Consider the following 24929-nt stretch of genomic DNA (forward strand, 5'->3'; position numbering starts at 1 on the left):
GCGGATGAACTCAGCCACAGGTGCATCATAGATCACGAATGGCGTCTTCACTCGGAGGTGGCGCATGGTCTCTTAAAACAGTGGGGAGAGCCTTGGTTAGATCTATTCACCACCAAAGAGAATGCACAATGTCAGCAGTTCTGCACGTTGGAATTTACAAGGCGGCACTCGCTCCGTGACACTTTTCGTCACTAGTGGATCTGTGGTCTGTTGTACGGCTTTCCGCCTATACCACTTCTGCCCAGAGTGCTGAAGAAGATCAGGTGCGACCAGGCCCAAGTCATTCTTATGCCTCCGGACTGGGTTCGAAGAGTTCGAAGAGTATGGTATCCAGTGAGTTTGGATCCCCCGATCCGACTGCCTCTTCTGTCGCAGCAGCATGGTACGGTCCTCCACCCAAACCTGTCCAGCCTCCACCTCCTTGAATGGAGATTTAGCGGTGACATCTGATTTCATTTGACTTGCATCCTGAAGTCTGTGATATCATTCTGGCAGCCAGGCGTCCCTCCATTAAATCAGTATACACCTGCAGGTGGAACAAATTTGTGGCATGGTGCACAGCAAAGGCTGTGGATCCCTTTTCTGACCCTCTTTCAGAAGTCCTTTTGTTCCTTCTTCCTTTGGCCCGGCAGGGCTCTGCTCTGGGCACTATTGAGGGCTACCTTTCAGAAATGTCGGCCTTTCTCAGACTCCCTGATCAGCCCTCTCTTTTCAAGGCCCCTGTCGTAACTAGATTTCTCAAAGGCATTACTCACCTTTTCCCTCCTATTCCATTTGTGATGCCTCAGCGGGACTTGAATCTGGTTCTTACTTATTTGATGTGCGCTCCTTTTGTGCCGCTTCACAACTATCCTCTTCTTTTACTGACTTTAAAGACTGCTTTCCTGGTTGCCATCACCTTGGCTAGGCGCGTGAGTGAGCTCCAGGCTCTTTCCTGTAAACCTCCTTTTTTATCTGTTCTTCCGGACAAGGTTGTGCTTCGCACTCGTCCTTCCTTCTTGCCAAAGGTTGTTCCTGCCTTCCACATCAGGTAAACTATCACCTTGCCCACTTTCTTTGCACCTCTACACCCTTCGGAGGGGAAGAGAGGCTCCACTGTCTGGACCCAAAACGTGCGCTCTCATTTTACCTGAATTGCACACAACAGTTCCGGGTGGAGGACCAGCTACGATGGCTGCTTAGGTACCAAGAAAGGCCGAGCTGTACACAAGAGAACTATATCCCGCTGGGTGAGGTTCTTCGGTTTTCGACTTCGTCCTGTATTCGGCCTCCATTTTGTGTCCCTTCGCCATTTTGTGTTGCCCTCACTCAGTCAGCATGGCGAACGGAGTGTTTTTGCCTTTTCCAGCTGCTACGTGTCTCTTCTGTTAAAAAGTAACCCCCTGCCCTTGTTTACGAAACCGATGTCCGGGTCTGGCCGAGTCCACTAATCCATGTCTAGGTGGATTGATCCCTGTCTCGACTGACTGTTTGGCTCTCCTTATTCTTTCCTTACTTTATCTTATCCGACTTGCCTTCGCTATTCTCTCCTTGTATTCTCTTGTTACACAACTATCCTTTGAGGCACACAAATACGTCCTGCCACCTGCAAATTGGATTGTAGGCACTAGCACTGATTAATTTGTGGGGAGGGGTGACACACAGGGTCTAAAAGAAGGGCGTATTTGGGACATTTGATAGCTTGTTTTCCAACTTTTCCTATTGGCTAGCCTTGTATGTATTGGGAGTGTACGTTGATTCCGGTCTGGGAAAGACATGGCTTGGTAGTTCGGACTGGACTGTTCCCATGAGGCACAGGGTCAGAGCTGATTTGCATATAGCCTGTGTGTAACCCAGGGTGGTGTGGAGTGCAAAAAAACGATGGATTTAGGCCCAGATCCTTGTACTGGGGTGAATGTATGACATTGTTCTACATTCTGTCCATCAACTGTGTTTTTTGCAATTTTCACCCCAAGTGTGCTGGGTATACTCAGACGTGAGTCCCAGGCTCTCCACACCTCTGAAGTCAAGCTATCCAGGCTGATGAAGGCTGATAGCCAGAAACCGGTCCTTGGATGCTTGATTCCGGTCTGGGAAAGACATGGCTTGGTAGTTCGGACTGGACTGTTCCCATGAGGCACAGGGTCAGAGCTGATTTGCATATAGCCAGTGTCTAACCCAGGGTGGTGTGGAGTGCAAAAAAACGATGGATTTAGGCCCAGATCCTTGTACTGGGGTGAATGTATGACATTGTTCTACATTCTGTCCATCAACTGTGTTTTTTGCAATTTTCACCCCGAGTGTGCTGGGTATACTCAGACGTGAGTCCCAGGCTCTCCACACCACTGGAGTCAAGCTATCCAGGCTGATGAAGGCTGTTAGCCAGAAACCGGTCCTTGGATGCTTGATTCCGGTCTGGGAAAGACATGGCTTGGTAGTTCGGACTGGACTGGTCCCATGAGGCACAGGGTCAGAGCTGATTTGCATATAGCCAGTGTGTAACCCAGGGTGGTGTGGAGTGCACAAAAACGATGGATTTAGGCCCAGATCCTTGTACTGAGGTAAATGTATGACATTGTTCTACATTCTGTCCATCAACTGTGTTTTTTGCAGTTTTCACCCCGAGTGTGCTGGGTATACTCAGACGTGAGTCCCAGGCTCTCCACACCACTGGAGTCAAGCTATCCAGGCTGATGAAGGCTGTTAGCCAGGAACCGGTCCTTGGATGCTTGATTCCGGTCTGGGAAAGACATAGCTTGGTAGTTCGGACTGGACTGTTCCCATGAGGCACAGGGTCAGAGCTGATTTGCATATAGCCAGTGTGTAACCCAGGGTGGTGTGGAGTGCAAAAAAACGATGAATTTAGGCCCAGATCCTTGTACTGGGGTGAATGTATGACATTGTTCTACATTCTGTCCATCAACTGTGTTTTTTGCAATAAAAGATTGTGCGCCACGGAGTAAAGTGGCAGTCTCCTGAGAACCTACTCTGTACATCTGGGACAACTGTGCTTAGCTGCAGCTAATAAACCTGGTTTTCTACGCCTAACAGAGTGTCTCGTGTCTCTGTCTGACAAGGCAGGTGAACTCGGAGATTTAAGGCGTGCCCTGCGCCGCCAGGCCCATAAGGCCCGGTTCTTCAACTGGTGCCCATGTGGGGCAGCTTCCGCTGTAGCGGTTCAGCCTGAGGGTCGTGAGGAGCCTCGCAAGAAAATTCCGGAGGATTCGTGAACCACGTGAAACGACCCCTGCATGTCGAAGTGGACCGAAGATCTTTTGCAGCGCGGCTACTCCTTTCCGACGGCTGCTGACGACTGCTGCCCTGACTGCCGCCCTGCATTGGCCCCTTTGGTGACGACTGGTATTGCGAGACGTTAGACGGACCTCTGTTGGCGTGACAGAACACTTAGCTAAGTATTCGTGGGTATCGCCCACTTCTTTGTTTTTTTGGGGGGTGTTTGTTATTCGACCATTGCAATAGTCGAAGACAAGGGGTGAGTACGTTTGTGCTGTGTTATTTGCTCTAACCCCTTGAAGTTTGTAAGCATACCAGTGAATTAAAGATGCCTAGTATTAGTAAGTTTAGGAAGTTTTGTTCTCTTGGTTGCAATAGGGATTCCCGGCTGGAGGATCTTGTCCGATTCCTCCGGTTGGAACTCCCACTTATGAGCTCTATTTGAAACATGGTGTTGGCCCCATTGCCTTTAACGAGGCATGGATCCGATACACAAAGAAAGATGGTGTTCTGCAGTGCCACAAAATGGTAGCTTTGAGCCTGACATATTAGACAAATCTAGAAGCAATTTTGTTCAAAAGAAAAGCCCGGCCGGCAATGTTTGATTCTTTCCGCCTCTGGCGTAAGGAAGCCAAACAGAGAGAAATTAAGCAGGCAAAAAGAGATAAGAAAGAGAAAGGTATGATGATTATACAGGCTGCCCAGCAGTTTAAAGATAATGAGATTGATCAGGCGATGGAAGTCTCAGAAAGACAGCATCGTATGGCAATAGATAGATGTTACCCTGTGCTGCCTACTTCTCCACAGAGTAAGGATCTTGACAAAGATCCCTTAATGTCCCATTTGTTGAGATTGCCTCCGCCCTAGTTACAAGGTGCTAATGCACCCCAATTGTTACCACTTGTCCAGCCACCTGTTGTTCAGCCAGTTGTTTCGGCTCTTCCACAATTGTCCCTTCCAGTATTGCCACCCCCGCCTCCTTCGCCACCGACTCCTGTCTCTCGGACTCCTGTACCTCAGTCTTATTAACCCCCGGTTCCTCTTGTAACTGTCAGCCCCTCTCCTGCTTTGCTTAATACCTTGTCTCCCGTTTTACTGTCAAATTCTCCCACAGCTCGTAAACGATTGGTCGATACTGTTTCTGGCCTTTTCTCCCCCCTCTTTGGGTCTTTTAACCTGACTCCTGCTCTTTCTTGAAGGCAATCCCGTAGTCAACTCCCAGGTCCAGACGAGCGAATTGTGTTGGACTCTCTTGCTCACAAATGGATCATGAGTGGTCCACAGTATAGTGTGCACGATATTATGAGCACCTTTCACCAGTGGGATGTGCCCACGCAGAGATATGTTTTTAATGTTATGTGCGACACTCTTGTCAAAGGATGGGAGGATATGGATTTGGGTTTAGCTCCCCAGGGTCTGTTAGACGTACAGGCTAAATTTGATAAAGGACTTATTGTGGGTTCTGAGGTTGAGGACGCCGTAAGGACACTTGTCACTTTCAGGTCTTTATTTTCTTCTCAGGCTTTTCTTGAACCTGATCCTGCAGTTAGACAGAAAGTTAAACATTATCCTATGAGAGAAGTTCCTCCAGTATGGAGAGAAGAGGTTCCACAGGCAGGCAATATTCCGCGTGTCCCTGCTCATTTCAAGCATATATGGGTACATGTCCCCTGGAAACGATCTGAAGTTTTGGCGCTTAAACAGTCTTTACCGGACCCTCGTAAAAATCACGCTGGGTATTATAAAGAGCTGTCCCAGACTGTTGATGCGTGTATCATGAATTGGGCCGATATTGATATGCTGATGGGAAATGTAGTCCCACAAGAGTTATGGGCTCGGATTCGTAGGGAGGACCACGACCAAGCTTTAGGTGGTAATTGGGTTGCTATACCTGCCACGGATGCAGCACAGGTAGGTGGTGCTAAACCCGATGATTTGATTGCACAATTGCCCGGTAGGATCATCACTTTAATAAAAACGATGATGCCTACCTTAAGTGTTAACTGGGATAAACTAGCTGCGTGTAAACAGAAGAAAGATGAGTGTCTCCGATTTCTTTACCCGTTTCAAGGAGACGTTCATCGACCACAGTGGTCAAGATTTGGATACTGAGGGTGGACAGCGATTATTCGTGGATACATTTTTATTTAATTTACTTCCAGAATTATCACATAAATTGAAAGACTTCGAAAGTTCGTGGGCTGTTTCTTCGTCTGCCCAGATATTAGCCACTGCTCAGTATTACGAGAATAGGGATAAGGAGGAGAAGGATAAACTCGAGAAAAAGACTAAAGAATTAAAAACGAAGGTTCTTTTGCAAAAGGCTTATCCCCCTCGTTCTGCTCAGCGCCAATTTCAACAGCCTCCCCAGTTTCAGAGGTTGTTACAGAAACCTGGACCCTTTGTTCCGCGACCATTGCTAAGTCCTAATCAATGTGCCTATTGTAAAGAGGAAGGTCATTTTAAGAATAGCTGTCCGGTTTTATTGCAGCGTTATGGTGGATTGCCAGGGCTGCGAGGCCGTGGTGCTTTTCAATCAGCACCCAGGGGTAGAGGGCGAGGTGCGTTTTCTCAGGGACAGCGTTCCTTTCCCCCTCAGAATTCTATGAATATATTTTGACCAGCAGAATACTCAGTCTGCACAATATTACAATGACGACTATTGTGTTGAAAGTGAGAATCAGGATTTTCACACTAGCTAGGACAGCCATGGACAAAGCGAGGGAGTCGTATCAGTTCCAGTGGATCAGAATGGACCTTATGTTGAAGTTGTTGCATTGGGTGTTTCAGAGCCATTTCTTTTGGATACTGGTGCAATGAGAAGTTCTATCATTCACTCCAAACTCACTGGGGCACCTTTGTCTGGCTTAACAAACGTTTCTGTAGGATTCTCTGGCGCCCCAGTTCGTAACCCGGTTTCTTGTCCTTTGCCTATCTCAATTGGTCCTTATGGTTTGGAGGCCCGCTCATTTTAACGACTGGTTGCGGCGAGAATTTGCTGGGTTTGGACTTATTGAAACGTCTTCATGCAACATTGTATTGTTCCCCCTCTGGTGTACATCTCACTTTAGGTGAGAAATTGGACCTCAAGGGAAGACCTTGGGAAGGACCAGTTAGACTGCCCTTCTCTTGAACCCCTCAGACAGCAGGCTGCTGCTGAGGCTGCTGGGAACGCCACAGGTACCCACAAGGTATACTGGGAAGACGGACTCCTGTACACTGAGTCAAGAGACCCCAAGCCTGGCATGACCAGGAGGCTGGTTGTACCCTTGTCTCAGCGAGGTTTCCTACTTACCTTGGCCCACGAGATTCCCTTAGCAGGTCACTTAGGCCAGACGAAGACGTGGGACAGGCTTGTCTCGCACTTTCACTGGCCTCACATGAACGAAGATACCAAGGAGTTTTGCCGCTCCTGTGTCACGACAAAGGCCCCCCTTATACCAATGCCTGTGGTGGGGGTGCCCTTTGAACGGGTGGGGATCGACATCGTCGGTCCCATGGAACCACCAACAGCATCAGGGCACAAGTTTATACTGGTGGTAGTGGATCATGCCACCAGGTATCCTGAAGCTATTCCCCTTAGGACCACTACAGCCCCTGTTGTGGCAAGAGCCCTAGTTGGAGTCTTCTCCAGAGTGGGCTTCCCTAAGGAGGTCGTCTCCGACAGAGGTGCAAACTTTATGTCGAGCTACTTAACTGCTATGTGGAAGGAATGTGGTGTCAACTACAAGTTCACTACACCCTATCATCCACAATGCAATGGGCTTGTTGAAAGATTCAACAGGACCCTGAAAGGGATGATTCATGGACTACCGGAAAAGCTTCGGCGTAGATGGGACGTCCTGATCCCCTGCCTCTTGTTCGCCTACAGAGAAGTCCCGCAGAAGGGGGTTGGCTACAGCCCTTTTGAACTTTTGTACGGACATCCTGTAAGGGGACCCCTGTGTTTGGTGAAGGAAGGATGGGAGAGACCTCTCAAAAAGCCTGCAGCCAACATAGTGGACTATGTGCTCGGCCTCCGCTCGCGGATGGCTGAATACATGGAGAAGGCATCTGAAAACCTTAAGGCCAGCCAAGAACTCCAAAAAGCTTGGCATGACCAAAAGGCTGTCTTGACTGTTTATCAGCCCGGACAGAAGGTGTGGGTGTTGGAGCCAGTGGCCCCAGCAGCACTCAAGGACAAATGGTCCGGGCCCTACACCATCCTGGAGAAAAAGGGAGAGGTCACCTACCTGGTCGACCTGGGAACTCCCCGGAGCCCCCACAGGGTGCTTCATGTCAACAGGCTCAAGGCATATGTCGACAGGAAGGACATGAGTTTGCTCATGGCCCTAGATGAGGGACAGGAAGAGGAGAGTGACCCTCTCCCCGACCTGCTCACTCAGAATCCTGACGATGGATCGGTAGATGGTGTTGTCTTTTGTGGCAGCCTCTCCGAACATCAACAGAGCGACTGTAAACAGGTTCTTCAGTCGTTCAGACATATGTTTTCTCTAACACCCAGTCAGACCAATTGGTGCACCGATGAGGTCGACACTGGTGACAGTTTGCCCGTTAAGAGTAAAATCTACCGGCAGCCTGATCACATTAGAGACTGCATCAAGAGTGAAGTACAGAAAATGTTGGAGCTGGGAGTCATTGAACCCTCGGATAGCCCTTGGGCTAGTCCCGTAGTTCTAGTGCCGAAACCTCACACCCCGGGCGGTAAGAAAGAGATGAGGTTCTGCGTAGACTACAGGGGTCTCAATGCAGTCACTAAGACTGACGCCCACCCAATACCAAGGGCAGACGAGCTTATCGATAGGTTGGCTTCGGCCAACTACTTAAGTACGTTTGACCTGACAGCTGGGTATTGGCAAATCAGGTTAGCTGAGGACGCCAAGCCTAAGACCGCATTTTCAACCCCTGGTGGGCATTATCAGTTCGTGGTGATGCCCTTTGGTCTGAAAAATGCACCTGCCACCTTCCAAAGGTTGGTGAATCAAGTCCTTACTGGGCTGGACGACTTCTGTGCGGCGTATCTTGACGATATTGCTGTCTTTAGCTCCACCTGGGAGGATCACCTGGTCCACCTGCGGAAAGCGTTAGAGGCCCTGCAAGCAGCAGGCCTCACTATCAAGGCCACCAAGTGCCAGATAGGGCAGACACAGGTTGTATACCTGGGCCACCTTGTAGGTGGAGGCCAGGTTCAGCCACTGGAGAGCAAGATACAGTCAATCAGGGACTGGGCTCCTCCAACCACCCAGACTCAGGTTCGAGCTTTCTTGGGCCTGACTGGATACTACCGGAAGTTTGTCAGGAACTATGGTTCCATCGTGACACCATCAAACGAACTGACAAGCAAGAAAATGCCAAAAAAGGTTCAGTGGACAGCGAGCTGTCAAAAAGCATTCGATGACCTAAAGCAGGCCATGTGCACGGCGCCTATCCTTAAGAGTCCGGACTACTCCAAACCATTCATTGTCCAAACAGATGCTTCTGAGTTGGGTGTGGGAGCTGTTCTTTCTCAACTGAATTTTGATGGTCAAGACCAGCCCATTGCTTTTATAAGCAGAAGGCTGACCCCCAGAGAGAAGAATTGGTCAGCTATTGAGAGGGAGGCCTTTGCTGTGGTTTGGGCCCTGAAGAAGCTGAGGCCATACTTGTTTGGCACTCACTTCAAGATTCAGACCGACCATAAGCCCCTCTTGTGGCTAAATCAGATGAAGGGTGAAAACCCCAAACTGCTAAGGTGGTCCATTTCCCTACAGGGGATGGACTTTACAGTGGAACATAGACCTGGTACTGATCATGGCAATGCCGATGGGCTCTCCAGATATTTCCACTTAGAACAAGAAGACTCACCTGGTCAAGGTTAGCTTATCGTTCCGACGTTGGGGGGGGTCATGTAGGAGAGTAGGGTCTGCTCTCACACCAGATATCACTGCCTTGCTCACAATGAGACCTGCTTCAGCTGCCTGGTTCTCAGTTATTGACCTCAAAAATGCTTTCTTCAGCATTCCTATTGCTGAGGAGAGTAGGGATATTCTTTTGGCTTCTCTCTCGGAGGCCGAAGTTTCCGATTCAAACGTGCACCCCAAGGCTATTGTGAGAGTCCCTCCATTTATAGTCAGGCTTTGAAATCTCAGCTTGATGCTTTCACTTTGCCCCCAGGTGCCACTCTTATTCAGTATGTGGATGATTTGTTGGTTGCTGCTGATTCAGAGGATGTTTGTAAGAATGTGACTGTTTCGCTATTGCGTCATTTGTCTGACCTGCATCACAAGGTGTCACGCTCTAAACTACAATATTGCCGCCAAGAGGTTACCTACTTAGGTCATCTCTTGTCGAAGGAGGGAAGGCGATTGACCCCAGAACGTATTCAAGCCTTCGCACAAATGTCTGTACCATCCACACAATGGGAGGTGCGTGCCTGTCTGGGCATTACCCCCTATTGTAGACATTGGATTCCAATTTATTTTGTTGTTGGCTAAACCTCTGCTGGCACTTACTCTGAAAGACACACCCCAACCTCTTCCTTGGACTGACGAATGTCAGAAGAGTTTTTCCAACTTACGTACTGTCATATAGTTACTGCTTACCTATATACGTGTTAAGTTAGCATGAGCTTATTAAATGTTTAAACGCCATTTTACCTTTTGCTGCTTCTGCACACGACACATAATTGTTGCTTTAGCTTTCAGCCTAGAAGAGCGTTGTGATTTATATGAGAATAATATGTTATTGCTCTGATAACATTGCTTAGTATACGGTGTCTGTACAGTGAGTGCTGAAGCTTTGAAGGATAAGTAAACACGGTGTTATTGTAATGTCTGATCTTCGCACTTCCCTAGACATAACATAAATGCAGCTGCTGCCAAATCTGGCTTTAGGCGCGTTTTATATTGCTTTGCTAAGAACACACAAACCCACTTGATGATGCTTCGCATGCAGAGAGCTGGTGGAAGATGATGTGATCCTCTGCCACTGAGAGATTGAGGTATGGGGTCGCCCTGCTAAAGCCCAAAGAGACCTTCTTAGATATAATATAATATGCTAGTTAGGGAGGGTGAGAATTAGGTGTTTTTAACTCCTATTCATTTCAACATGTTAGCATGTTGTCCCCTTTTGCATTTTCTGGACTAGTAACTATGCTGGTAACTTTGCTTCCTATAATATGTTTGCTTGTATTATCTAAGATACTGCGTTTGAGAACCCTGCATTAGTAAATAAATATTTCAAATATGCACGAGTCCTCATTTACTCCACGTTCTGGTTTGAAATGATTGTATAACGAAAGAGTGTCTATGTGTTCCACGTGACCTGAGGTATTCTAAGATCATGTTCTGGTTTGTCTAAACATTGGGAGTTTGTTATGACCAATGAGACACTGTAGCTAGTTCGGTAAGGGGATTTTGGGTACTAAGGTGAGTTTTGGGCCATCCTAATTCACTGAGGTTCCAACTCTCTATGCACAGTTCTGTAGGAGAATGGAATCCCTCCTACAGTACTGCCTGGTGTTCTGCCCCTGTGTTAGGTACTCCGGATTACAGTAAGCCTTTCACACTCTACGTTCATGAAAAAGAAGGTTGTTCGTTGTCAGTTTTAACACAACAATTTGGAGACAAACAGCGGCCATGTGCCTATTTTTCGGCTACATTGGATCCAGTAGCCAAGGCATTGCCTAGTTGTCTTAAAGCTACAGCAGCAGCAGCGATCTCCATTCGTCAATCTGCTGGATTGGTACTGGATAACACTCACGTTGTTATGGTACCACATGCAGTGGATACTCTTTTGAACAGAACGAAAACACAACATCTCACGAGTGCCCGCTTGTCTGGGTACGAGCTGACGCTCTTGGCTAGTCATATACACTTCAAGTGATGTAATACTTTAAATCCAGCAACACTGTTACCATTCTAGAAAAGAAAGACACCCAAGAACAACATGATTGTTTTCTCCGTACAGAGGAGGAAACGAAAGGCAGAATAGACCTGACTAGAGCGTGTGTGTTGGCTAAGGGAAAGAGAGTGAATGTTTACACCGATATGCCTTTGGCGTGGCTCACAGTTTCGGTCGTTTGTGGAAGGAAAGAGGATTCTTTACTTCCCATGGGACTAAGATACAGCATGGTGAGTTGGTAACTGACCTTCTCGAATCACTTGCTTTGCCTACCCAGATAGTAATTGTAAGTGTAGTGCACATAAAAGGATCACTGATGATGTGGGTCGCAGGAATGCTTTTGCAGACGAGGTAGCGAAAGAAACAGCGAGAGATGCTACAAGTCGCATGTATGTTGCAGGCCCTGCAAGATGGGCCAGAGAAGGAGGAATGTGTGAGGACACAATAGAAAGTGTGAGAATGATTCAAGAAGAGGCTACAGAGAAGGAATTGAGTAAGTGGAGAGAAAGTATGGGAATGTTGGATGCGCCAGGGTGTTGGAAGGAATTGTCAGAACACCAGCGTTGGCTGTTACCAGACGCCTATGTATTGCCTGTAGTTACTATGGCGCATGGTCCAGCCCACATCAGTGCAACAGGGATATGCAAACTTCTGGCTCCAGTATGGCAGAATGAAGGAATCCATAAATGTGCGGAAAATGTGGTGATACATTGTATCGTTTGTTTGATGCATAATCCAGGAAAGGGAACCCCAACTCCTGCTGGTCATTTTGCTCCCCTACATATCCTTTTGAGGTATTACAAATCGATTACATTCATATGGAACGTTGTAACAATCCTAAGTATGTTCTGGTGGTGGTGTGTGCCTTTTCCAGATGGATAGAGGCCTACCCCCTAAAGGATAATACTGCCTTGTCCACTGCCAAAGCCCTCTTGAAGGAATTCTTCCAGAGGTTTGGTTTGCCGCGAATTGTCTGGAGTGACAATGAAAGTGAATTTGTAGGCCAAATTATGCAGAAGGTGTGTGCGGGTCTTGGTATTAGGAAGAAATTCCATGCGGCAAACCACCCTCAGTCAGCAGGCTTGGTAGAGTGCTATAATGGCCCTCTCAAGCTCAAACTGGCGAAGATTCAGGCCAGCACGGGTCTTGCTTGGCCCGATGCTTTACCTTTGGCACTCCTATCTATGAGAACAGCTATACACTCTCGTTTAGGACTCAACCCATACGAGGTTGTTTTTGGGCGTCCAGCTAACGTCTGGGGAGTCCCTCGACCTAAAAAGTACTCCGATATTCCTGTACCCTATGTTGATTGACTACTTACATGACCTCACCACTAAATTGCTTGTTCTTCACCAACAGGTTCAAAACGCTTTGCCGGAGGCCTCCGCAGATCCAGATCACTCCATCCAACCCGGAGACTGGGTCTGCCTGAAGAATTTTCAGAGAAAAAAGAATCTAGAACCTCGTTGTGGGCCGCCTCGGCAAGTTCTCCTGGTGACACGTACAGCAGTAAAGGTTTTCGGAAAGAAGAACTGGATCCATGGTGTGCACTGCAAAAGGGTACCTTTGCCTTTTGACCAGTGGGTCCGCAAGGATGTAGGTGATAGTGAGGGCGAAAGGGTCCCTCGGCTGGTACCTTTAAGTAGTGCACGTCTGGATCGGACGAGGTCTGAAAAAGAAGACGACAACGTGTTGCTAGAAGCTGTACCATCACATCTGCGATTGAACACAACAAACTCAGAGACTTTGTTTCGAGAGCAAACGGTACCTGACAAGACTCGGTACAACCTGAGACCTAGACTGATTAAGAACAATTCAACTTTTTTCTTTTCTTTTTTTCTGGTTACACTTTGAAGAGACATTCTTTTTACCATCCATCAAGTTGCAGGGTCACGGTAGGAGTCTTAGGCTGTGACCTGAGTAGTGACAGTAGGTCTGCAGGACTTGCAGTGTCATAGGACGGCTAATAATCACAACTAAGTGATCTAGGAAGATTACCATGAGCAATGCTTTAGAGGATGGATATTAAATTGGAAAAGAATGATAAAAGGCAAGAAATGAAAAGTAAATATAAGAAACTGTTGTTTAGTCCATGTGGCGTAACCTTGTGCATTTTAATATGTTTATGTATTTTATTGGCTTGTGTGGGTGGGGTTGTTCACACTATGCAGCAAGCACCTGTTACTACTTCTGTTTCTTTGCCCTTTTCCACTACTGCCTCCCTGCATCAGTTCCATACATTCCCGAGCACGAGCAAATTAGGAGAACAGAATACTTCAACAATTCATTCATCCAGCTGTTGCATCAGCATCAACTGGCAGTCAATACTACTGACTGTTGGGTTTATGGACTCATGCCCCATAACACAGAGAAAGGGATGCCATATTTAGTCCTTCCGTTTTCTTACAAAGGTTCCGCTTGGGCCTATTTGGCCATGTTTTCCAATGTATACCAGAATCATCTTCGACATTCTCTTGGTGGTCCATATGGTGGTGGAGCAGATTTTAGTCATAGTTCTTTGATAAAGGGAATAGTGGCTATGGCTAGAACTGCCGAAAGTGGTAAGATCCCTGTTGATGAGAAACGAGCGTATGATGGTTGGAACGTGACTAGTTACGTTACTAGCCTCACAGATAAGGCTAGACGAAGGAGATCCCCACCAATTTGGACCGTACCTCATCGAGGCAATTTGTGTTTACAGATACATGGTGAAAATATTAAAAATCAACAGGAAAAGAGTGTTTTTTCCCATACATACATCTATTCATCCCAGATTTCTTCACCGTTAGTGCCATCTCAGGGCACATACTTTGTCTGTCACGACAGAGCCTATACGGGGCTTCCCACCTACTTTTCAGGAACGTGTTATGTGGCTTTCCTTCTCCCTCCGAGATACACTGCTCCTTCAGGTCATCACAGAAATAGATATGGCAAAGGGGTTATTTATTATTATTATTATTATTATTAATATTTATTTTTGTAGAGCGCGTAGTCACCCAGAGGTATCCCAGTGCTAGGAACCCTAATTCTACAGTTCAGCGGGCCAGGGGCAGAGAGAAAAGGAGGTGGGGGGGGGGGGGGACGAAGATTCAGAATAAGGGGAGGGCATAGAAAAAACCTTAGGGGAAGAGATGAGTCTTCAGCTGCTTCCTGAAGCGCAGATATTGTGATTCAAGTCGCAGGGCACGGGGGAGTGAGTTCCAAAGGCGTGCAGCTTGGACCGAAAAGCGTCTTCCTCCTGATCGGGCTTTCTTGAATCTTGGGGTGTTGACACAGCAGGACAAGAGGGAGAGGACTTTTTCAAAGGATTCCTTCCTTTCTGGTGCCCAATGGCCAATAGCAGAAACATTAGACAGTTAGTTCGTGTTGTTGAGGCTACCATAAATGTGACTTCTGAAGCCTTGAGTAATCTAACAGCCGAACTTCAGGCGGCCGCCTTATGACTTTGCAGAACCGGATGGTTTTAGATATTGTTCTTGCAGATAGTGGAGGAGTCTGTAAATTGATCAGGTCTAGTTGCTGCATTTATATTCCTGTTAATGCCCCTACGGTATACCAAGCCATCTCTAAATTGCACATAATTTCTGAGTCGATTCACCAGGACACAGGAGATTGGTCTGTGATGGGATGGTTTTGGGGACTACTCTCCACATGGGGATGGAAGGTATTAACCTTCCTTGGAATGGTTTTGGCCATCATTTTCTCTTGTTGTCTTTGTTTACAGTGTGGCCCTTGCCATCTGCGGTCTTTGTGCCACCATGTGTGTCTCAAGGACTGTGTCACAGAAAACAGAGAACATTAAAATGATGTTGCAGCAACAACTTGACAACCTCATGGCCATTGACATCAACTCAGATTAACTTGAGTCCTTTGTGTTTTGCCGGAGTAATAGCAAAAGAAGGGCTGAGTTTCTTCGGTTTTCGACTTCGTCCTGTATTCGGCCGCCATTTTGTGTTGCCCTCACTCAGCACGGCAAACGGAGTGTTTTTGCCTTTTCTAGCTTCTACGTGTCTCTTCTGTTAAAAAGTAACCCCTGCCCTTGTTTACGAAACCGATGTCAGGGACTGGCCGAGTCCACTAATCCATGTCTAGGTTGATTGATTCCTGTCTCAACTGACTGTTTGGCTCTCCCTATTCTTTCCTTACTTTATCTTATCCGACTGGCCTTCGCTATTCTCTCCTTGTATTCTCTTGTTACACAACTATCCTTTGAGGCACACAAATACGTCCTGCCACCTGCAAATTAGATTGTAGGCACTAGCACTGATTAATTTGTGGGGAGGGGTGACACACAGGGTCTGAAAGAAGGCCGTATTTGGGACATTTGATAGCTTGTTTTCCCACTTTTCCTATTGGCTAGCCTTGTATGTATTGGGAGTATACTTTGTAAATATGTGTGCTATAAAAGAATGTGCACCACGGAATAAAGTGGCAGTCTCCTAAGAACCTACGTGGAACTTCTGGGACAACTGTGCTTAGCTGTAGCTAATAAACCTGGTTTTCTACGCCTAACAGAGTGTCTTGTGTCTCTGTCCGACAAGGCAGGTGAACTCGGAGATTTAAGGTGTGCCCTGCGCCGCCAGGCCCATAAGGCCCGGTTCTTCATGGGTCGTCTTGTGTATAAAAGCCTGTTATTCTCTGGCTAAAAAGAAACCTCCAGTGGGGTTGCACGCCCATTCTACCAGGGCGACAGCAGCTACTACTGCATTGGGACGCGGAGTCCCCCTGCAGACATCTGTCAGGCAGCCACGTGGCCTTCGCTGCACACTTTTACTAAGCATTATTGCTTTGACAGTCAAGTCTGGGGAGACTGCTTCTTTGGCCGTTCTGTTCTCCGTGACTTTCTGGTGTGATCTTGGTTCGCAGAGCCACCACCTGGGTTGGTATTGCTGGGGTATCTTTTCTAAGGTAAGGAATCTATCACTATTGTGTCTCTTTCAGATGCACAAGTTACTTACCTTCGGTAACGATATATCTGTAAGAGACATTAGTTAGTGATAGAATCCTTACTGCTCCACCCATCCTCCCCTTTCTGCAAACCGTGTTCTAGGGTTAAGGTCATCCCTTTCAAGGCCCTAGTTTCTATGCACCAGTGGTCAGTATCTTGCAGGGCTCTGCGTTCCTGGTGCAGAAAGACGTGCACAGAACTGACATCAGCGCGCAAGGGCGGCGTCTAAGTAGCTGCCGCAACGTCATCCCGGTGATCATGACGCCTACGACGGACGCGGAGCCGCACGACTCCACTTTCTGACGCGCAGGGGAACTACTGATGAAAACTTTCCAGGTCCAGTCTGACGCCTGGGGGTAATTCTAAGGTAAGGAATCTATCACTAACAAATGTCTCTTACAGATATATCGTTACCGATATGCTTTAGTGACCATCACCCTCTGCTGATGGTATTGAACATCAAGCCCATGTGGACTAGCGGCCCAAAATTAGCAGAACATATTGAAACACAGGGCACAAATGGCTTCCGCCTCAGATAGACAAATATGAGTGGATCTTCCCTATTTGGGAAGGTTATCAAAGATGATCCCACTGAATTTTCCATCTGCACACAATTAAATTCTACCCCACACCAAATAATAGCCGCTTTAATCAAGTTATTAATTGCAATTACTGGAAATTTGAGTTTAACCGAGAGGACCAATAATAAATCCAATGGGTGGTTTGACCACAACTGCTCTCGGGAAAACTAGAATTTGAAAAAGGCCCTCTAGATCCTCCCTAGAAATGGAGAGGAAATCACAAATTTGACATGTTCCTATAAATAGGCTGTAAGAAAACAGAGCGTGGAATTGCAGGAGTTAGCAAGGGCCAATTTACAACAGGCAGCTGAAATAGGGGATGCCATACTTTTCTGGAAAACCATAAATCAGCCATTCCTAAAGGACTTGTGAGCATCCAGGGTAGAGGCAATTGTACAACAGGTTGACTGGATAAGACACTATGTAAATGTAATGCTAATTCTTCCTTGCCATTCCGTCAGTCCAGTTCTGAAAAAAACCCATGTAGAATGTTTCTACTAAGGTAACCCACAAGTGTTCTGTACTTTTTGGTGTTCTTCCCTGTTTTCAACTTTCTCATGCTGCAACATTACAAAGGATTTTCGTGAGACATCGCTCTTGCATGTTAGTGTTACTGTTTACTTTTGCCATGTTGCTGTTTCTGGCCTTTATGTTGAATTGTAATGAGTGATTTTCACACGGTACATTATTTGGGTATGTTGGCATTCTTACAGCACAACTTATGTTTTATTATACTCTCAATTCTGTACATCTCTTACAGGTGGGATAGTTTATAGGTTTAATTTTCTTGTGTTTTTGTTTCCTTTGGGGGTTTAGTCCCATTCAACACAGATTAAGGGGTGGCTCTCCCTTATCATGGTTGATGAGTTTTAGTCCCCTTCAACACAGTTTTCACAGTTATGGGTGTTAGTCCCATCTTTAGAGTTTGTAGTGGGTGTCAGTCCCACTTACATAGTTTCTAATGGGTATTAGTCTCATGTATTCATTTGTTCTTTGGACGTTTCTAACCTTCACACAGGGGTTCTAATGGGTACGAGTCTCGTGTTCTGTTCATGCTACTAACCTTCGCATAGTTTCTAATGGGTATGAGTCCCATGTGTATCACTGTTAGTACGCACTAGTGTGCCACACTCGTGGTGGTCTGTCCCTCGGCCTGTTTGGCTCTATGGTTAGCAGTCAACATTCTTTTTCCTTCTTCCCATAACTTTTTTTTTCTTCAGTTGATGTTGGGTGTAGATGGTCCATGTTGTTTCTGGTCCACTTATTCACCTGTATTTTGGGGAAAGTGAGTTTGGGTGTCTTTCACCAATCTCCACTGTTTCTTTAAAAATGTATAGGAGGATTATGGGTGAGTGATATATTATGTATATTTGTATATGCATCTTCTCTATATGTTTATTCTTCTTACACATCTTTGGTATATTTTCTCTGAATGTTTTTTCCATTTCTCTTGCACTTATTTTTGCATATCTCCTATGGATTTTCTTTCATACTCACAGTGGGTTTTCTGGGTTTCTATGCTATTATCCTTTCACGTTTGGGTTCACTTTTTTCTTGCTTTTCTCTACTTTTCCAATTTGCTATTGCTTGGGTTTCTCCTTGTTTGAACCTTTTTCTCCTTTGCGGCTTTTATTTTGTTTTGTGGCAGAAGGGAAGGTATGTTGTAACCTATTTTATATTTGTCTGGTTACTCTCTGTTAGTTTCTCCTTAGCTGTCAGCCAGTGTGAAAATGTGATGCATGGGATGTTGGGGTGGTGAATGAATGAATGAGTATATTTATAAAGCGCAACATTCACTCCAAGGAGTATCTTGGCGCTAGTGAAAAGGATTCAAGAGGTCTGTGGTATAAAGCAGCGGGGTTCAAATTAAAAAAGAGATCAGATGAGAGACAGTACCATGTTGTCAGGTGCAGTGAAAATCCATGTGTTTAGCAATTTCCTAAACAGAAGTTCAGAGTGGCAAAGTATTTCAGGCTTTAGTTCCTTGTACAGCAATGGTTTTTCTCCCTTTAGTTTTCAAACGGTAGCTGGGGGCTGCTAGAAAGTTACCTGAAGATGACTGCAAAAGGCGGTGTGTAGATAGGGACTTATTCTGGACCTAAGATATGGCGGCCCTGTTGCCTTTATGGCTCTATACGTGAATATTAAAACTTCAACCAGTCAACAGCTACTGTCTTCCTAGCATTCATAGGGAGTAAGTCTAGGAACTTTCTAAATATCTTTATGGTATGGAAGCACATACCTGCCACTGCACGTGCTTGCCTGTGGAAAGATAAAGTGGGAACAAACCTAATTCCCAGGTTCCGTACAGTGTCCGCAGTATTTGGCGGTGGAACCATATTTGTAGGCCACCACTGATTAGGCATGAAGGAATTGGCTTTCCCGAACAGCATAATTTCTGTTTTTTGACTGTTACATTTCAGATGATTCAGATTCATCCAGTTCATGACTGCCGTTAGGCAGTGATGGAATTTCTCTTCTGCAACGGTGGAATTTTTGTCTAAGGTAAGAATGATTTGTGTGTCATCAGCATATGAAATAGCTTCAACACCAAAAGAATCATTTAAAACAAGGAATGGGGTCATATAGCGGTTTAATAACGTCAGGCTAAATGCTGAGCCCTGATGGTCTTGAATGGAAAGTTGGGGTACCTGGATGCTTGAGGGTGACTGAGTATGGGCTGAGCAGCACGCAGACTGCTGCTGGTGGCACTACATCTCTACAACTCGTCTACTTGTCACTGAAGTTAATAAATCTACATGAAACTACATCTTGGCTACGAATCTCATCACTACACATTCCTGCAAGGGGAAACCCCGGTTCGACCTCTGGCTCATGTCCCGCTATCCAGAAATCAGTTGTAGCGCCCCAGAGCACCAGCGCGTGATCCACTAGCACTGCAGCACAGAAAGCGAGAGTCCCAATACGCCTTTAATGGAACTCGAGTCAGCCACTATACACTTGTGCTACCCCATTTGTCATCATGATGAAAGACGTTCCAACATTGGACCCACACACCTATGAGGCTTGATGGGACTTAAAAAACAAGGTGGTAATTGGATGTCTAACCAGATCTGTGATACCAGTTTTCTATTTTTGGAAATTATTATTGTATTGTAATTGCATTTATATAGAGCTTACTACCCCGGACGAGGTGCCTTTTCGGCAATTAGCACACTTCTCCGGAACCCCAAAAAATTATGGTGATAAGCGTAAAATGGATAGGCCCCACAAGGAAAATTGTCAAAGAGACTGCATTGTTGTAAACTTTCACTCCCCTAGGGTGGTAAAATCACTTATTTTTTACCTTGACGTAGGCTAACCACTACAAGCAATCATAAGAGTGAAATTGAAGCTGAATCCCTTGTTTTTTGTAACCAGTTTTTGTCGCACAGCCCAACACACACTGGGCCGAACCGCCCTACTTGTCCCCATAGACTCCATGCATCCCTTTACATTTCTAACAGATTTGCCCCACTGGTACAATGACCAAGATTGACTGCAGGGGACCCCTGACCCGACAGTAACCCCTGGTAGTATACCGGATCTCACATGAGTGGAAAGCTGAGGTTCTAGTTTGTGCAGTACAGGTATTAAAGTTAAAATTATATCATGGAACATCGCAAGTATTAAAAAATAAACTGGAAAATAAGGACTGGGTGAGTCTGATTAATACAAACCAGATGATTTGTCTACAGTAAACCTGGAAAACGGGGGATTTCGAAATAGATGGGCGCAAGTCTGTTAGTACCCCGGCGACCCCTTCCCAGCACGGTCGGGCAAAGGGGGGAGTTTAGCTCTATAAGTATCCGCCACCTGCCCAGTAACAGTAAAAAAGATATTAGCCATCTTACCCTATTTTCAAATATTCAATTTTCAGACTGTTGAGATATCGAACCTTAAGCTGATTAATTTTGTATCACAATGTTTTTGATAGCACAAGGAATAGGGTCATTCTTGATCTAGGGAGGGAGCTGGAATCCTTCGAGAGTCGTGTTGCAGATAATTGTTTTTATTTATGGGTTTGGGATTTTAACATTAGTGCCTAACAGTAAGATTTGTGGCTATGCAACCGTGTATAGGGGTAAGCAGACCCATATTTCACATAACCCATATGGGGAGGCCCTAAACCAATTCCTTGTAGATAAATCTAGCATGTATGGTAAATATACAAGATAGAGAAGGAATGACAATCCCTACTTTCCAAGATAATCGCAATGGCTCTATCATCGATCATAACCTTTTCTCAGAGAGTGCAAACGGGTTGGTTGACTTTTAAAGTAGAACCAAGCCATTTTAGTGACCTTCACCCTCTGCTGATGGTTTCGAAGATCAAGTCCATGTGGACTAACCGCCCAAAATCTGCAGAACACATTGAAACACAGGGCACAAATGGCTTCCGCCTCAGCTAGACAATTAATAAATCTGTAAAAAACACTACGGTGGGGGAGTACCTCGGGGAAATGTATAGACCTGGCTCTGGATACAATCCCCAAAGAACCTACAAACAACAAAAAGTACCAGAGGGTCTCAAACCAAGCAACGCCCAGAGGTGTACGTTAGTTGCCCAATTCACCACACACACCTAATCACCCATAGCTCAAAATTGATTCGGCAAAGAAGGCTCTCAAAGGATGAGGAAAATACCCATCAGTCACCATACGGATCCGCCCTTCATCATTTGGGATTTTATCCGGACCACCCGTCTGAGAAAGTCAGTGCCACGATCAAAGGTTGACCCGGTGGTAAGGAGGTCCCTTTGGTGGTATTTTTGGTTACAGTGTGGTCTGCCACTCGATGTTAATGAGTGGGAAAAGACATGGGACTGGGGTGTGCAGTGCAAGGAAAAGTGAGTGAAAAAAGAAGAAACCAAGACAAAAGAGTGTGTTAAAATTGGTTTAGAAAAGCACAGAACGATATTTATTCTATGTGTGCTTTTAATACCAAGGTTAAAAATATATGTGACCTTAAGCAGTCTGGTTATGTAGACTGCCTGAGGTACGGTTGGTCGACATGTTTCAGCAAACACGGACTACTGCGTCCCTGCTTTCATCAGGACCAGGACTACAATGCTAAGGCTACTGCACAACGTGAATAAGTAATAAAGTGAAAAAGGTGACAAAAGGAAATATAAGACAAGTGCACACGGTCACCTGAATAGTCCAAATGCCCTTACAGTCTGTGTCGATCACTGTGGAGAGAGAAGGGGTGTGGGTATCAGGTTAAACTGTCTGTATCCTATGGGCTATAACATAAGTCCATAATCTATGGATCAATATTAAAATCACACTCAAGAGGTTGATCTATTCACTCTTATTATTACAGAGTCAGTTGTTTTTCATTTGGTAAGAAACATCATTATCCAAATGTCATCCAGTTCTTACCTTGATCTGTAGGGTAGACTAGCCTCTCCCCACCTGGCAGCGGCTCAGGGGAAAATGAAGCACCGCTCTAAAAAACATGTGGAACACATGTAAGTCACAGTGTGCACAACAAAATACAGAACATCCTCTCTTGTCAATAACCGGAAGTGAACGGGACTTGTATCTATATCTAGTGCTGCCGTTCCCCAAGGCGACGGAGAAAGACCTGCGCCGCGTGGGATGGACTTGCTCGGGAATGGAGCAGCATAGCGAGTGACCAGGAAGCAAGGAGCTCGTCTTACCTATCCGTTGGTACTCCGAGGCCGGCGTCCTGGCCGACTGGGGAGGTACCGGACGGCAGGCGCGAGGCTGTCTTTAAACGCGCTGCCACTGGTAGCGTGATCACGGGGTGCGTATGAACGCGCGTTGTCATTGGTTCTGCTCGCGTCTGTGATGCAACAAGCACGCCCATTGGCTAACCCGACATAGACCCCGAGTGTTATTGGTCGGTTCTCGGGCTTGTTGTCAAGGAAACCACGTGGGCAGTGGAAGTAAACACAGATTCGAATGCATCTAAGCGAGGACAAATGATAGGGAATTTAAAGGCCAGCACTCACTATGTATTATCTATTGTAGCCTCATGTTAAATATTATGATGAAAAGCACCATATTTGTATACTGAGGAGACTTCTCTATGTGGGTAAAAGTTTTTGCACATTGCGCTTATATACTAGAATGGACAGATTTAAATAGCCTCAAAAGGTCTGGCTATAACTATCCCTGTAGGGTATTACATACAAAGCCAATGTGCTTGTACAGTAAAATGGACAGGTGTTAGTATCCTCATACAGGTCTTGGCTTACAGGGGGCTAGTGATTCCTAACCAGGAAAGAACTCCGTACAGGAACCTACTGTTTACAGATAACAGACTACAGTATGGACCATGGGATATCATCATTTAAACCTTCTTTGTGTGTATTAAGCTTTAGTACCCATCGTTGTTCTTTTGTCATTAGATACTTCGCCACATCAGCTGTATGCCCAGGAATGAATGGTTGTTCCAGGACAGTCCAGTGAAAATCCGTGGCCAGATGTTTAGCTTCCAGGAAGTGAGTGGTTAGTTTCGTGGCCTGTCTGGCACAACGGATGGTACTTTTGTGCTCTGATATCCTTATTCGGACCTTCCATGTGGTCATGCCCACATATTTGTAACCACAAGGGCAAGTAATCAGGTAGATCAAACGATCACTGTTGCAGTTAGTGAATTTTATCTGCTTCCATGGTCTCGATGTGCCAATATCAATTTCCACCGACTTTGTTGTCTGCGCACACACCTGACAATTGCCACAGGGGTGATGTCCCTGGACTGGAGGGAGGTTCCAAAGTGAACCTATGGCTCTTGGTTGGTCTTCACGTGGTCTGGTGTGCACCAGTCTGTCCTTTAGATTTTGACCCCTCTTGAAGGCGACCAAAGGGCGAGGAAGTGTCAAACGTCCCGAGTTCAATATTGGCCAATGCTTCCGGACCATACTTTGGATACTGTTGGAGAGATTCCCAAAAGTGTGGACAAAAGTTAGGCGATCCAAAGTAGCCTTTGAAGGCCGTGGTTCCAGCAGAGCTTCCCGATTATTGTTCATTGCTCTTTTCATGGACCGTTGGACTCGTCTCGGGGGGTATTTCCGGGCAACCAGCTGCGTGCTCAACATGTTGGAATGTTTCTTAAATGCCGCCGCTGTTGAACAATTCCTCTGAACTTGTAAGAACTGACTGAAGGGGAGACTCTCCTTAAGGGATTTTGGATGGTTGCTATCAAACAGTAGCAGCGAGTTCCTTGAGGTGGGCTTCCTATAGAGCTCAGTTTGCAGGCCATCTGGTCTCGCAGTGATCAACAGGTCCAAAAAAGCCAGTTCATGTTGACCTATTTCAATGGTGAACTTCAGGTGGTTGTTTCTGCTGTTTAGCCAACCCAAGAATTCTATGCATCTTTCTCTTGTCCCTCTCCAAACAACAAAAATGTCATCGATATACCTTTTCCAGGTCCTTAGGTTATCGATGAAGGGATTGTGGTCATTCAATACGTGATCTTGTTCAAATGAGTGAACGTATAAATTTGCCAAGCTGGGAGCATAAACGCTCCCCATGCTGGTTCCAGATGTTTGTAAATAAACCTGCTCTTCGAATTGGAAGAAATTTTGTTTCATGGCCAATGTGGCGCAGGCCATTATGAACTGGACCGGAGTGATACTGTTCAGTTCCCTGGAATCCAGTAGTTGGTGCACAACGTCCAATGTCTCATCCTGAGGGATGGAGGTGTAGAGTGCCTCCACGTCAAAAGAGACTAAGAGGTCGGTATCCATATTGAATTCAATATCAGGTATTAATCTTAACAAATCTGTTGTATCTTTAAGGTAAGTGGGCATTTCCTGCACCATCGGTCTTAACACCTTGGCTGCTAAGGGGTTTTCCCCCTCTTGCGCTGATTTATTGAAAACCCCATTATACATGACGAGTTATCCTTGTCATCAGCACAGGTCAACCAGTGCATCATGACGAGTTACCCTTGTCATTAGCATTGAAGAGGTTAAAAAATAATCCACAAAAGTGGAGAGGGGTTACTGGGCCGATCCTATCCCTGAGATTATGGGGCGTCCCATAATCACATTGGCCATGAAAAAAAAATTCTTCCAATTCGAAGAGCAGGTCTATTTACAAACATCTGGAACCAGCATGGGGAGCGTTTATGCTCCCAGCTTGGCAAATTTATACGTTCACTCATTTGAACAAGATCACGTATTGAATGACCACAATCCCTTCATCGATAACCTAAGGACCTGGAAAAGGTATATCGATGACATTTTTGTTGTTTGGAGAGGGACAAGAGAAAGATGCATAGAATTCTTGGGTTGGCTAAACAGCAGAAACAACCACCTGAAGTTCACCATT

This window comes from Lissotriton vulgaris, chromosome 12 (assembly GCF_964263255.1).
Source record: "Lissotriton vulgaris chromosome 12, aLisVul1.2, whole genome shotgun sequence".
Taxonomy (NCBI): Eukaryota; Metazoa; Chordata; class Amphibia; order Caudata; family Salamandridae; genus Lissotriton; species Lissotriton vulgaris.